We start from the raw sequence: 12992 nt of genomic DNA, 5'->3' as shown, positions 1-12992 counted from the left end.
TTAGACATTAAAGCTTTAATAAGAAATATGGACATATATTAATAGCCTTATTAGTTCTGTATCGTTATGATGAGTTTTAATAGTTTCTGCGTTCTGGCTAATTAAATTTTATGCAGATTCAATCAAATCTGGTCGAAGTGTACCTTGAGCTAATAATACTTCATCAGGCTCAACTTCATTTCAGCTATAATATCATTGTAATTTTTACGAATACATCACCAATAAACTTTCGTTTCTCCTCTGGGTTAATAGTCTGAAACAACATGGGCGTTTCTGCAATTGAGAATTGTCCAGGCCTTTTAATCTGTGTAGTGCCTTTTAAAATCGATAAGTTTCCTTTTTCACCAGCAGATCAATGCCGATTTTCCTTAAAGATTTTTCAACCTTTTTACTTTCTCCTTTACGCATGAATCCTTAATATAATGTTTTATTCTTAAATTGTGCTGCAAATTTTTAAGAAGTAAATTACCGTTGTCAATGTGAACTGCAATAATTTGGTTTGGATGTAATGCATGGCGTAACAAAGCAGCACAAACAGCCGAATCAACTCCTCCGCTAACCAACAATTGCTAAATAAAATAATAAAGGAGCACTTCATACAGGAAAACCTTTTTATACAAAAAAAAAAAATTAAATTAAAAATATGAGTAAATAAATTAATACATTGTGTGTTTTACGAATTAAAATCAGCTCGTAAAAGCACCATAACATGTACACAACGTTACGTAGTGCAGCTGTCAATAAAATTAAATTTTAATAGCGGGATTCCGTAACCAGTCTCTAGTCTCATTTGAGGTAAATTCTCAATTTGTGACTAGTTACTATTCACTAAAAAGTCTCTAGAGTTAGTCTCAAAATATTGCCTCAAATTTGAGACCTGGTAGTTAGCAGGTCACAAAACCAAAAAGAACTCTTGTCTGCCATTTTGAATATACTCAATAGAGATCATCATAGAAATTAATCGATTGTCGTTTTTTTTATATTTTGTAAGCAACACAAACACGAAAAGGTTAAAAATAAATCAATTTTACATAAATTTCGTAAATATTATGAAACAAAGTCAACATATATTTTTATTTATATTGATAAATATGTTTTTTGACTATGTTATAGAAAATTTAATATTTGTTATCGACATATTTATTTTCATTCAATTTTAAAAACATCTCTGAATAATGAAATGTAATAGATTTTGTGACTGTCACTTACAGAATAGCAAAATCGTCTCAAGTGTCAAAAATTGTCTCTAACTCAAAATCTCAAATTTAGAGACTTGAGACTGTATCACAGTACAGAATCGCACGGTAAAATTGATATTATTTTTATAATGTGCTCACGACTGTATAATAATGGCAACTGTTATATTGTGATATGTATATTCTCGATCACTATAAACCTTTGTTTTAGCAAAATATGTCGAGATCTGGAAACTGATCTTAAGCAGTCCCATGCAATATTTTGGGAATTTTGGAGTTTGAATATCTGTAAATATAATATGATATATATTTATTTACAAACATGTCTAACTGAACAATTTACCAAAATTGATCACCCAAAATGGTTGGCTTTATGAATTAATAATAATAATTGAGCCTAAACGCTGCATTTTTATAAATGGATAGTTAGTAAATAATTGTTCAAAATCTTTAAAATTGCCAATATTAGTCAGCTTGAAAATAAACTTGTAATTTAACCAATACGCGTTTAACCCCACTGAAGACACAATAGCACAAATTTGTGGATGACGATATTAAATTTCCATCGCAAAATTAAATTCAACACCAGAAGTCTAATACTAATGAAAAGCCAACAAAAAGCAGAAAGTGGTTAAGATATCTAATGAGGAATTACATATTTGCAATGTGCAATGCACAACATGTGTTTAATTTTAATCACTTTTTATATATTTAGGTATATCAAGTTTTACCCAAAAATGCCGCTTAGATTTTTTATGCCATTGTCATGCATTTCCAACTTAGTCCACTTCCGACACAATGTCGACTCTAAAACTCCTATTAGTCGACTAAATGCTTTCGACAACCTTCTTCTTCCTAATGAAACATCTACATCTTTCCGAGCCATCCGGAAACGTCCTTCAGCGAAAATCGTAACAGTGGTCCCAGTTGCAAATGCAATGGAATTCTTGATGTCTGTTCACATGAGTTCTCTGTTGACTCGAAGCATACAATAAACATATTTAATTGATTTTTTGTTTTATATTGAAGTTTATTTATGACCTTCGAAACTTTAAAACCTTGCTTCTGGAGATCTGTGACAACGCTTTCAGGCTCAGATGAGTGAGGAAGGTCTTTTACCATTACGAGTATATCATGCGATTGCTTGTCCTCGTACGAGTACCAAGAAATTTGCGATTCGTTTAATTTCCTTGTGAGTATTCTGTAATCTGAACTACCTGCAAGGTTTATTTTACATGAACTTGGACCAGTGAGCTTAAGTGTGTAAGTATTTTTTACTTCCGCGTTTATCAAGGAACGCATCAAAGGTCCGATGATTTATTTTTATAGCTGTTTTACCTTCTGCTGTGTTTTCCGGATTCAGAGACTTCAGCGTTACATCCGGTGAAGAATCTGCTTTGCGTTTTTTACTTTCCCTACTTTTTTTCTTTTTTAATAGCCAGTTTGTTTCATTTTCCAGCTCTTCTTCGTCTATTTCTGCTACAAAAGTCGATTTTGATGGAGAAGAAGACGTTTCGTTAGTATATTTGTTTAGCGATTTCCTCAAGTTTTCATTTTTGAGTTTAATTGTCGCATTTTCATTTTTCAATTCATTGTTCAATGTTTCTATTTTCTATAGTTTAAAATTTCGAAATGTTTATGTGATAAATTGATTATGACATATATCTAACAAATATGTAAATAAAATCGATTAAATTGATGTGCCGCGTGGTGTCAGCGATATAAGGACATCCGGTGAATCAGCCTGCGAATTTCCACAGCCTGGATAGCACGTAAATTAAAATAAATTGAGGAACACACTTAACTGTTGACCGTACACTTTCACATACAACTCGTATTCAAATGAGCTATCGTTGTTATAGATCCCTAAACCTATTCGAGTCAAATTTAATTTATAAAAATCGAACTGTTTTTTATTTAGAATACTAGCGGGCCCGGTGCCTGCATCGCACGGCAAAACAAAATAAGAAAAGAACACACTTGTTTTTAATAAAGTTGGTTTTGTTCCCTATTATTCAACTTTTAATTCTAGTTTCTTAAAATCTTAGACTATGTATCACTTAAACTATCTTAGAGCTCTTTCGTAGACAACATTTTTGGTTTTGCCATGAGTTGTTGTGTAGATAAAGAGAACTGAAGGCTTGCCAACACGTGAGCACGAAACATATAACTAGCCGTGTGAAAAGCAAGGATATTCTAAATCAATTCCACACAATTCCAACAATTGCCCTTGCGCTTTATTTATTGTAATAGCAAATGCAAGACGTATTGGAAACTGCAGTCTTTTGAATTCAAAAGGTAAATCTGATGGAATCACCTTTAAACTTTCCCTTTAAAATTGTTGCTTCGATCAAATTGTTCATGACCTGTGTTTAATCCAAACAAATACTCCTCTGCATTACTCCCACAAATTGCATAAAGTAATAGAGGCGTAATGCAGAGGAATATCAACCGCCCCAACTTCACGCAACAGGCGAAGAAGGAGACAAAAAAAAGGAAAACTTTTCCCGCGCTTTTTTTCTCACTATTATTATTATCCCGCCAACAGCAGCGAACATCAACAAGCGATATAGAGCAGCGATACACCAGCTAACACGGAGAACAACATAAAATAAATTCCCTATTTATACAAAGTGACAACAAGTGTAGCAGATTACAACATATAACAAGTGAAATTAAAAGGAATTACAATATAAAGTATTACGAATACAACACAAAAATCCTCACAAACATCGTTGGAATTACAGAAAAAATCCACACCACATCTACAGCGAGGGAATCAACCACAAATCGAAACAGGTTTACAAAATCAAATAAATTAACATAGAATAATATATTTATATCCCCACATAACCCACTTAACCATTATTGGTTACACATACACACATTTATATATATATATGTACATATCCTGATAAATTAAAGTGAATTTTATAACGTTTTAAACTAAAAGTAATCTTCTTTTAATTAATCGTAATCGGCCCCATACGTCGACATAACCCCTACATTTTTGGTCCTTCGAGCCGGATAATTAAAAGAAAAGTCTTCGTGGGAATTTCACCAACAACATCAACGTGGGAATTCCAGAATCCAACTCAATATTCAAAAGAGTGCACCCAACAAACAAAAAGCTTGCATGCTGAACCCCCAAATACCCAAACGAGTAAATAAATCCAAAAACAAAACGAAATTAACAAAAAGCGGAAAAACTGTAAGTGCGACCCATATTTTTCAATTGTCAATATAAAGTGCGAATCAAAAATTTGTTAAAAAACAGCCAATTGCCAAATTGTGTCCTTAAGCCGACTTAAGCACAATTTATTTGTTTTATTGGGCTCACAAAAAGTTGATCTGCACTATTTAATTATATGTATGTACATATATACACACATATTTACATATATTTACCCAAGAAAAGAAGTGCAATAATAAAATATATGCATATATTTTGCCGTCGGCTATTGCATTCTTCTCGTTAAACTAAAATTATATATAAATAAATATACACCCGCAATTACATACCTACATACGAATAGCGCACCCATTCGCTTATATTTGTTGGTGACAAAAATTGTTAACGAACAGCACGTCAAAAGACAAGTACCCAGTAGGAAATTAAAAAGGTGACCCAGTAGGAAAAAGTGCAAAACCCTGCAAATTTTTTATTTATCGATTTTTTTTCTACAATTCATCGGAAATTTAATAACTTCCCATAAATATTCACAATCGGACACCATCGAGATAAAAGCAAGAAAATTAATTTGAAATTTTTAAAATAAATAAAGCACTATACAAAAAGTTTTTAAAGTTTGTTTTCTTAAATTTTCGTAACTCTACGCGATTTATTTTTCTCATTCAACCCAAATATTAAATATATCTTACCGAAAAATGGAAATGGAAGATTTTAAAATTACAACAACAGATTTGATTGAATTCGTGGAAGACCATCTTCAGACCCAAAGTGAAGATGATTCGGTCTATACCCTAGAAATTAAAAGGGTCGAACTAAATTCGCTCTATGAAAAAGCAAAGCGCTCATACGATGCGATCAGAAGAATTTCTCGCGAAAGTCATGAAACCATCGATTTCTTTAAAGTGAAAGAAAAATATCAAAAAAGTTATCGAATGTACCTCTCTTGCTTAGCTTCCATCAACGAAGATGTAGATGCGCGTAAAACACAAGTGTCAACCCAACCAATTAAGGAAAGGACTTCAGAAGCCACAATGATGGATTTCGCTCCTGCAGTTCACCTTCCACCATGCGACACCGACATCTTTTACGGAGATTACACAACTTGGCCCACCTTTCGGGATATGTTTACAGCCCTGTATATCCGTAACCCAAGGATTAGTAACGTTGAAAGACTCTTTCACCTTACTCAGAAGACCCGAGGAGAAGCAAGAGAGGTTATTCAAAACGCACCCCTAACAAATGATGGTTTCATACTCGCTTGGAAAAATTTAGTCGACCAATATGAAAATAAGAGGTTGCAGGTAAACACCCAATTAAAGACCCTTTTTAACCTACCTCAAGTAACTCAAGAAACAGGTTGTGCTATAAAAAGCTTACAACGTTCCGTTAATAACGTTTTAACTAATTTAAATAACCTTGAGATTGACACACAAAGCTGGGATCCGATATTGATATATCTTTGTAGTTCAAAACTACCTAAACAAACTCTCGAAACCTTTGAATATACCCTAGCAGATAATTCAGATATACCGACGTGGTCAAATTTCGACAGTTTTTAACCCACAAATACAAAACCCTCGAATCTGTTGGAAATTTCAAAGCTTCAGTAGCAAAATTACCCCCATTCCACACCGGTACAGTTAAAAGAACAGATGAAAAGAAATATAACACTTTTCATGCAAACGTGGCTGAAACGCCAATAGCTAGACCCTCTAATACTCAAAGGAATACTAATTTCAACTTTACCCAACAAAATATAGATACAGAAAGCCGTAAGCTCTGCAAAAAGCAGCACCCTTATCGAGAATGTCCCAAATTTCTCGCAATGAATGTAGAGACACGTATCTCCACAATCAAAAAATATGGTTATTGCTATAACTGCTTGGCTATTTCACATAGCTACAAGAACTGTGTGAGTAAATTCTCGTGTCGTAAGTGTCACAAAAAACACAACACTCTGATACACAGAGAATCCAGCTTTCGACCTGAATCAACTCCGGAAATGCCAAACGTCACTAGTTCGAGCCCTGAAAACGCTTCAAGTACCGCATTACCCACCCAAAGCACAAATACAAATCGGCAAGCCTACACTACAACTATACAGTCCACTATATCATCAACCCAAGACCCACCCAACCCAAATAGGAAGCAGATATTACTCGGTACTGCAATGGTTCAAATAGAACTTAATGGCCAACGATATTCCGCGAGAGCTCTTATTGATTCAGGATCGGAAGCCACATTTATATCTCGAAGACTTCAAAGAAGTTTGGATATACCCACCCACTTTGCATCAGCCCAAGTGACCGGACTAAACAATGCAGTTTCAGCAACACCAACGAGTATTTGTGAAATCACACTTTGCTCACCCTTAAACACCAATTATAAGCTATCAGCACAGGCATTTATACTAAATAGCCTAACTGATAATTTACCCTCATACCCCATAGATCCAAAGCAGTGTCTTAAAAATCTTGGATTCACATTAGCCGACACTCAATTTCACAAACCCAGACCCGTGGATATACTAATCGGTAGTGATATCTATCCCAGTATTTTACTCAATGGAGTAAAGCGAAACGTACTAGGTTCACTCTTAGCTCAAGAGACAGAATTCGGATGGATATTGTCCGGACCCATCACCCAACCCACCCAAAATTCCACCATAGTTTCATTTCACAATAAAGTGAACCCTGAGAATCTACTCACACGTTTTTGGGAGGTGGAGGAAATCCCAAAGGAATCCGTAGTTTCCAAATCAGATCAAATTTGTGAGGAAATTTTCCAAAAAACTACCCGTTGTAATCCAAATGGGCGCTATATAGTAACCCTACCCTTCAAAGAACCCGACAATATTGATATCGGATACTCTAGACATATAGCGTTGGCCCAATTCCTCCGAAATGAACGAGCTTTACTTAAAAACCCGAAGTGAAGGCAGAATATGACAAAGCAATTATGGAATATTTGGAACTCGGACAAATGAAGAAAGTGGAGTATGACCCTTCTGGTAAAGCGACCCAATATTACTTACCACACCACGCAGTCATTAAACCCGATCGTATAACCACGAAATTGCGTGTGGTATTTAATGCATCTTGCCCCACGTCAAATCACAAAAGCTTGAATGACGTCTTACATATCGGGCCTACTTTACAGAAAGACCTTGTCATTCTGATCACAAATTGGCGACTCTTCCAATTCGTTTTTAATGCGGATATTCAGAAAATGTACCGGCAAATACTCGTAGACCCTAAACACACTCGGTTCCAAAGGATATTATTTAGGAAATCCCCGGAAGACACAATAGAAGACTTCGAATTGCAAACAATCACGTTCGGCATAAATTGTGCGCCGTATCTAGCGATCCGTACCCTCATGAAGCTAGCCGATGATGTTGAAGAAACCCACCCATTAGCAGCCAAAATACTTCGCCAGGAAATGTATGTAGACGATGTTTTAGCTGGAACTCATGACCTGACCACGGCAAAGTCAGCACGAGATGAACTCATTTCCGCTCTGAAGACCCCAGGATTCGCTCTGCGAAAATGGATCTCCAATGACCCACACATTCTGAAGGGACTTCCACAGGATCATCTTTTAGAAACGGAAACACTAAACCTTTCGGAACCCGAGAACACCAAAACCCTGGGCATTCGATGGAACTCTAAAAAGGATTCATTTTTCTTCCTCGTCAACCCAATGGAGAAAAAACCCGCACACACCAAACGTGAAGTTTTATCAGCCATAGCAAAATTGTTTGACCCAGCCGGTTGGCTTAGTCCAATAATAATCACGGCAAAAATAATTATGCAACAAATATGGCTAGATAAAACTGACTGGGATGAAAGCCTGAAGCCCCTCACCCTTCATCGATGGAACAGCTTCGTAAAGGATTACGACAACATAAACAAAATTGAAATACCCAGGTGGACCCATTTTAACCCAACAACCACCATTGAATTCCACGGTTTCTCTGATGCTTCAGAAAAAGCATATGCCGCGACACTTTATATAAGGGTTTCAGTTGGAGACAAAATATGGACAACTCTCTTAGTCTCAAAAACAAGAGTTGCTCCCATTAAAACCGTATCCCTACCCAGATTGGAACTCTGCGGAGCGGTTCTATTAGCTAACCTTGTTAACTCTACCCTATCCCAACTACACTTAACCCAATATAAAAGTTGTTTTTGGACTGACTCAACCATAGTTCTTGCTTGGTTAAACAAACCACCCTGTTCATGGACCACTTTCGTTTCTCATCGAGTAGCTGCAATCACCGAGAAAGTAGGAGTCGAAAATTGGAACCATGTGGAAAGCCAAGACAATCCCGCAGACTTAGCAAGCCGAGGATGTACACCCACCGATCTATTTAATTGCAACCTCTGGTGGCATGGACCCCAATGGCTACAAAATGAAAAGGAGCATTTTCCAGCATCGGAGAAAACGTACAACACTACCGTGGAATTCAAACCCGTTAAGACGTTTGCGATAACCATCCAAGAGGATATACTCGAAAGGTTTTCCTCATTCCCCAGAGCTATTCGCGTTATCGCTTACCTATTCAGGTTTTGCGCAAATGCCTCACCAAGGAGGCGAGAAATTGGTTACTCAAACCACGAAATAACCCCGGAAGAGTTAAAAAACAACCCGAATGAAGTTAATTATTCACACCCAAAAAACACATTCCCGAGAAGAATATGATGCATTGACCCGTAAAACCCAAATACATAAGAAAAGTTCATTATTGACTTTAAATCCATTCATTGACCCTAAAGGAGTTATGCGAATTGACGGAAGATTAACCAATTCCGCAGCGCTATCATATAATGAGCGCCACCCTATCTTATTACCCTATAATAATCGTATAACCAAATTATTAACTCAATTTACCCATTTAGCAACGTTACACGGCGGAAATCAGCTAGTTCTCCGACTCCTAAGGACAGAATTCTGGATACCCAAAGCAAAGATGCTGATTAAAACAATAATTCATCAATGCAAAACGTGCATCATACACAACAAGGCTCAACAAACCCAAATAATGGCAGCTCTTCCAAATGAGCGAACCATCCTAACCCGGCCGTTTGCTGCCACTGGTATCGACTTTGCTGGACCCTATGACATCAAAAACTACACTGGGAGAGCATGTCTAATCACCAAAGGATATATATGTGTATTTGTGTGCTTCTCAACTAAAGCAATACATCTGGAACCCGTTAGCGATCTCACTACACAAGCCTTCCTAGCAGCATTCTCCCGTTTCTTCTCGAGGCGTGGATGTCCCGCCAATCTTTATTCCGACAACGGAACAAACTTTGTAGGAGCTTCACAGTTGCTAATGAAAGATCGGCGTGAATTATTACAGACACTTCGAACTCAAATTATATCTCTCCATAGCCATCAAAATATCTCATGGTACTTCAACCCACCAGGAGCTCCACATATGGGTGGATTATGGGAAGCAGGCGTAAAAAGTCTAAAAACTCACCTAAAAAAGATCGCAAAACTACAAAAATTCACGTTTGAAGAATTTGCTACCCTCTTAACCCGCATTGAAAGTTGTTTAAACTCTCGGCCAATAAGCCCCATAAGCGACGACTCATCAAATTTGGAACCTCTAACTCCAGGACACTTCCTTATAGGTACCCCATTGTTAACCCCTGCCGAACCCAATTTAGAGGATGCAAACTTAAGCATCGTTAACAGATGGCAGAAACTAAAAATACTCTACCAGCACATTTGCAAGAGATGGAAAGAAGAGTACCTTAAGGAGCTACACAAACGATACAAATGGAAATATCCACAACGTAATGTTGAAGTCAACGACTTAGTCGTTATAAGAAACGAAAATATTTCACCCAACGAATGGAAGCTCGGTCGAATACAAAAGGTCTTCCCCGGCTTAGACAATAAAACACGAGTGGTTGAAATCCGAACTGCTCAAGGCACAATAACCCGCCCCATCACAAAAATTGTGATATTAAACACAGAATAACATACAAGTTTTCTCTTCTTTTTTAGTGAAATGGCCTCAACAGTCACCAACTCACCCAAACCTCGTCGCATGAGCTCGACCATTACCATCCGGTCCCGTAGCGCAACCCGTAGCATTACGCCAATTTCGGAAGACGAAACGATGTCACGACGCATGCGGCGTTTCAAGTCGACTCTTCCCACTATTCGTGAGGAAAAGGAATGTGATGATCGCACAACCCGAAAAACGATCTCACATCACAGAAAACCCACGTCACATCGTCATGTCGCCTGCGGAATATGCAAAAAAGACCACCGTCTAGTGACTTGCGCTACATACTCGGCATATAACATTAATAAGAAATACGAAGCAGTAAGAAAACACCATTATTGCGTTAATTGCTTAGCCAGGTCGCACAAGACAGAAGGATGTACAAGCAAAAATAGATGTTCCGTTTGTCATGAGAAACATCATTCATCCCTACACGGACATCCGAGGCTATACCCGACCAACGATGCCAATGTTGTTAAGAAACATCCGCTTGCGATGGAGACCCGACTACCATCCTTACTGGCTAAGCAGACCCTAGTACCCACATTGAAGATCCGATTAAGATGCGATGGTGAATGGCATAAAGTTCGAGCCATTTTAAACCCTACCCTCAAAATCACGAATATAGCAGCCGAACTCGTCCAACAATTAAAACTGCCGATTACATACCTCAATACTTATCGTATTTGCAGCATCAAAATTAGCTCAAATAATGACACAAAGTTTTCTCTGGATTGTAACGCGGTTATCACCCAAAAGTTACCCAAAAAACCCTATGAGCGAGATCTAAGTGACGATGTGCAAATGCGCTTTGAACACTTAGTTCTCGCTGACCCTCAATTCCATAGCAACAGGGAGATAATGTTGGAAATTGGAGCGGATATCTACCCCAAATCATCAGAAATGGACTATTCAAACCCGACAATGGTACAGTGGTAGCGCAGAATACAGCATTTGGCTGGACCCTTACTGGCACCATCTAAACCTAAGTATACTGCTGAAAATCACTCAAAACAAATTCAATTTTTTCAATACCCTATAAATTACTCTACTAATATTCAATTATTTCGCAGATTCTGCAAGGTGGCCGGGATGTTTAATCCAAACAAATACTCCTCTGCATTACTCCCACAAATTGCATAAAGTAATAGAGGCGTAATGCAGAGGAATATCAACCGCCCCAACTTCACGCAACAGGCGAAGAAGGAGACAAAAAAAAAAGGAAAACTTTTCCCGCGCTTTTTCTCACTATTGATTATTATCCCGCCAACAGCAGCGAACATCAACAAGCGATATAGAGCAGCGATACACCAGCTAACACGGAGAACAACATAAAATAAATTCCCTATTTATACAAAGTGACAACAAGTGTAGCAGATTACAACATATAACAAGTGAAATTAAAAGGAATTACCATATAAAGTATTACGAATACAACACAAAAATCCTCACAAACATCGTTGGAATTACAGAAAAAATCCACACCACATCTACAGCGAGGGAATCAACCACAAATCGAAACAGGTTTACAAAATCAAATAAATTAACATAGAATAATATATTTATATCCCCACATAACCCACTTAACCATTATTGGTTACACATACACACATTTATATATATATATATGTACATATCCTGATAAATTAAAGTGAATTTTATAACGTTTTAAACTAAAAGCAATCTTCTTTTAATTAATCGTAATCGGCCCCATACGTCGACATAACCCCGACAACCTGTTTAACCGCTAATCTTGTCCCATTGCATAATCGTGGTTGATTTATATTTCGAAGCATAATAATGGGAGCACCCACTTTCAATTGTAAACAATGAGGTGGAAATCCGGGTAAATCCAATGAATTCAAAATTCTGTCGGATAATTAACAGCATCGTCTTAATTCGTTACCGTGTCAACTGATTGATATGTTACAACCTCGCCAGGAACATGGATTAAAATGTCTGCATTCGTTTGACCAACGTCTTTATTTTTAGCGGCCAGTATAGCTCTTTCAGCTAACCAATTATGATTGCGATAATTTTCTGCAATATTTGGAAAAACACTTGACACCAATTCTTCTTTTGTCGGTGCAATATTACAAAAGTTATCTGGTAAAGTGATTAAGCCAGTTTCACGATCAACAGCAAGTTGACCATTGCCTATTGCCAATAGTTGCCTTGAAAATGTGTCGGCCGATGGATCGTTTTGAATTTGTACTCGCACATTTGTAGTCAAATTGAGTATTTGTACATGTCTCCATAAATAATATGACTTTAAACATGCTTTTAATTCATCTGCTGGTGTTGAACGGGGAATCACAGACAATGTCTGACGAAAATCACCAGCTAACAGAATCAAAACGCCACCAAATATCTGTTGATCATTACTACGCAAGACTTGTATTGTGTCATTTCATCATTTCGGTTCTCTGCAACACCAAACACAGCCATGTCACTGCCTTTATTTACATACATACTTGCAGATATATTTAATCGATTTAACAGAATTGCAATATTCTACATTGATATGAGCTTTGAATGCTTTTGATAGTATTGGCGAATAGGGGACAATCCACCT

The 12992-nt window shown here is 37.1% G+C and overlaps 1 long non-coding RNA gene and 1 pseudogene across 1 annotated transcript; one reads left to right on the top strand and one right to left on the bottom strand.

The window, feature by feature from the left end:
• LOC120781085 lies at nt 1-6794 on the bottom strand (annotated as a pseudogene).
• A 3773-nt stretch (nt 6795-10567) lies between these two features.
• LOC120781083 lies at nt 10568-11920 on the top strand. The gene is made up of 2 exons (XR_005706007.1): nt 10568-11406; nt 11491-11920. It is a non-coding gene; the product is annotated as an uncharacterized LOC120781083 (long non-coding RNA).
• Nucleotides 11921-12992: the final 1072 nt, after the last annotated feature.

Source organism: Bactrocera tryoni, unplaced genomic scaffold (assembly GCF_016617805.1).
Source record: "Bactrocera tryoni isolate S06 unplaced genomic scaffold, CSIRO_BtryS06_freeze2 scaffold_269, whole genome shotgun sequence".
Classification (NCBI taxonomy): Eukaryota; Metazoa; Arthropoda; class Insecta; order Diptera; family Tephritidae; genus Bactrocera; species Bactrocera tryoni.
The sequence above is the reverse complement of the archived record's forward strand: the minus strand, read 5'-3'. Positions and strand labels throughout refer to the sequence as shown.